Source organism: Lepisma saccharinum, unplaced genomic scaffold, assembly GCF_977018435.1.
Source record: "Lepisma saccharinum unplaced genomic scaffold, izLepSacc3.1 HAP1_SCAFFOLD_437, whole genome shotgun sequence".
Taxonomy (NCBI): domain Eukaryota; kingdom Metazoa; phylum Arthropoda; class Insecta; order Zygentoma; family Lepismatidae; genus Lepisma; species Lepisma saccharinum.
In genome coordinates this window covers 218,256-221,811 of record NW_028143136.1, presented here as the reverse complement: position 1 = coordinate 221,811, position 3,556 = coordinate 218,256, and the positions used below count along the sequence as shown (strand labels likewise).

Below are 3,556 nucleotides of genomic sequence, written 5' to 3'. Positions count from 1 at the left end.
CGGGCAGTATGTCGCCTCCTCAAGTTTCTATTATATAGATACCGTCATAGAAAGGCTCAACATCAGGTTCCAAGGTGGCAGACTCACGCATTGCATTCATTCATGAATGCACATTTCCAAGTGCCTGTCACTTACATTGTGGTATTTCACCGGCGGGCACCCGAAGGAGCTGTGGTATTTCACCGGCGGGCACCCGAAGGAGCCCTCACTTATGCTACACCTCGTCAAGTCTCCCGACAGCGGCAGGCTAGAGTCAAGCTCAACAGGGCCTTCTTTCCCCGCTGCTGACATTCTCCAAGCGTTTCCGCACTCCCAGGTTAACCTGGGTTGTCAGTCTTTTGGTCGGCTGGGTGATAAACCCCAAGTCCAGCTATCCGCCACATGCTGGAAGCCCCGGTGCGCAGCACCAGTTAAGGTGCCGGCTGCCGGTTTGGGTGTCCTCCCCCGGTCGAAACTGGGGTCTGGACTCCCGGCGGAGGTCCCCGGAGGGACCTCCTGAAAGTTGGAGTCTGCTTTTCAGGTGCCGTGCAGCCGACAGCACGAACCTGCAAGCGAGGGCTGCCTTTCAACGGGTCGCCACCGTACGGAGGCTTCACCGCTCACGACGCCCCGCCAGATACTCAAGTCGTCTACGAGTGGTTCAGGGTCCCAACTTCCGAGTGCTTGATTACCCCTTGAATCCCCATCTAGAATCCCAAAGACCTCGGTCAGTGGGGCAAGTGGGCGGAGTCTCGATGGCACTACTCGCGGGGAGCCTCACACCCGGTTTGGGGGGGTGGTTGGTGGCTCCCCGCCTTACCGGTCCCCGGCGAAGGGGTCCAGCGTTGGTGGTTCTGCCTTTCAGAGTGCAGGGACCCACGGTCACGCAGCTCCGGGCACGGCTTCGGCCTTAGAGGCGTTCAGGCTTCAGCCGTCGGACGTAGCTTCGCACCAAGGTTCGATCGAACCAGCGCGGTACCATTGGTCCGAACCTGGGGTTCCTCTCGTACTAACCAGGATTACCTTGGCCGCGTTCTAAACGCCAGGAGGATAAAACTAACCTGTTTCAGAACGGTCTAAACCCAGCTCACGTTCCTTGTTAGCTGGTGAACAATCATACGCTCGGGGAGCGCTGCGTCCCCACGGTAAGAAGAGCCGACATCGAAGGATCAAAAAGCCGCGTCGCTGTGAACGCTTGGCGGCCACGAGCCAGTTATCCCTGTGGTAACTTTTCTGTCACCTCCCACCGAAGATCCTTCGGACGGGGAGGATCGATAGGCCCCGGTTTCCCGGGTCCCACCCGTACTGAGAGTGCGGATCAGGGCGGCTTTTGCCCTTTCGCTCTACGCGAGGTTTCTGGCCTCGGTGAGCCGCCCTTAGGACACCTGCGTTATCCTTTGACAGATGTTCCGCCCCAGACGAACTCCCCACCTGCCGTTGTCCCCGGATCGGGTCGGCCCCCTGTCCGGCACGGACCGGGAGTCCGGTCCGGCCGGCCAGTAGCAGGGGCCTTGGTTCATGAACGGCGTGCGACGAGCGAGGAGAACCCCGACGCCCGCGTCCCGCCCAACCGGGTGAGTCGGGAAACCGTGAGTAGTGGTATTTCACCGGCGGGCACCCGAAGGAGCCCTCCCACTTATGCTACACCTCGTCACGTCTCCCGACAGCGGCAGACTAGAGTCAAGCTCAACAGGGTCTTCTTTCCCCGCTGACATTCTCCAAGCCCGTTCCCTTGGCTGTGGTTTCGCTAGACATTAGGTAGGGACAATAATGGGGTAACCCCCGAATGTATCCTAACCTCCACCCGCATACATTCGAGGGTATGCGCATGTCCCAGTGCCTCTGCAATAAACTGGGACGGCAGTTGCTCGTATTACGGTTAGCCCATTATTGTTCCACATTACCTTTATTAATTTCCATTTTACATAGAATACAAAAATAAAACAATGACAAAAAAAGAAAGAAACAGATAAAAATATATATATATAAAAAAAAGAGATTATATACTAGATACCCTGACTAAGTACAAGATAAGGCTGGATTAGCTATGAATATGAACACATAAACTAAGTTAAATTTAAATTGAACTGCAATACAGACATCCACACATTGTTAGTATTGATATTATGAGTTGAGTTATATAAATATTATTATTTATTTGCTTTATATCTTGTAATTATATTATTAAAATTATGTGATTTAGATGTCCGGATCCCGGTATGCCGGGATCTATAAGGTAAATTCTAGTTGCGGACCGAACAGGCGGAGAAGGATCGCAACAGGTTGAGGACCTTGTCTGTTGATTACATTATCACTGGTTTGGGGAGTTGCTCACCCCAGAGGCCGGGTGTTCCTATCTCCGCCTATTCCCCCGCTATTCCAGATATGTTATTGTATACACAGTTTTACCATAACGAGGTGTTAATTGTTAGACGAACACATGAGTGTTTAGGTATTAATGAATTTAATGAATTGATATAAGAATATAGGAGAAAAAAAAATTGACCAGTTTTAATTGACCAAAATGGCTGCACTCTGGTCTTGATCAAATTAGTTTAAGTTTAAGTTTAGAGAAAATATAGTAGTTAGAGAAAAAGAAGGTGACTATATTATAATTTAAAAGATCAAGATAATGTAATAGTTGCCTAAAATTATTATAAATTAATAGAATTATTTATAGAGATAGTGAAAATTATTAATGATAAGATGAAGGTTAACATCGGAGTACCAGATGTCACCAGTACTGGAGTACCAGTACTTAAAAAGGGTTTAAATTGGCGCTTGTCGATCCGCCGCTACCCTCATCATGTAATCTTTATGGTTTTCTCCCGGCATTCGAACAGGACGAATTCTTCTTCTTTGTGCCGCTTCTCTTCTTCCGGTCGACACTATGTAGTATCTTCTTCTGGAAGCAGTTGTTAATGCATCCTCTTCATTCCTTTCCTCTACATTTTCTGGCTCGCGGGTAAGATCCTGACCTTGAGTTGTTGTTGCTCTTCTGGTAGTTCTTCGAGGATTTCCTGAGGGTCGATGAATGGGATTGGGGTAATTTCGGGTTGGTGGGTTGGGAGGGTTGCGTTTGAAGATTTTCTTTTCTTCTTGAGATACCTCTTCTGCCAGCTCTTCCAAAGTTCTTATTTGTTGTTCACATAAAAGAGTTGGGGTATTAAATGTTGGTAGTTTCTTTCGGATGTTCCTAATTATATCTGTTGATTTGGGACAGAAGTATAGTTTATGTTCTGGAGAGTCCTCCGCTGCTGCGCACTTGCTGCAACCCATGCCCACGCTCGACCCAATGCGATTTAGATACTGACCATATGGTCCATGCCCAGTCAGGAAGTGTATTAGACCTCCTTTGCAGTGTGATCTTAGAATTGCTATGTTTCTTGTATTGGGAAAAAAGTTGTAGGTTCTTCTTCCTTTGTCAGTGTTTACCCATTCTCTTTGCCAATTATTAGCTATTGTCTCTTTCATGTCGAATAAAGTGGGTGTAAACCTTCCCACGCATCGCGTAATGTTGCTTTCATTTCCTTTCTTGAAAAAATACCCACCCGCTCGCAACCGGACCTGAAGATCC

General features: G+C 48.7%; 1 pseudogene; it reads right to left on the bottom strand.

Annotated features, from left to right (window-relative positions):
* Positions 1 to 541: 541 nt before the first annotated feature.
* Positions 542 to 2,012, bottom strand: LOC145982819 (large subunit ribosomal RNA; annotated as a pseudogene).
* Between the last annotated feature and the right edge of the window lie 1,544 nt (positions 2,013 to 3,556).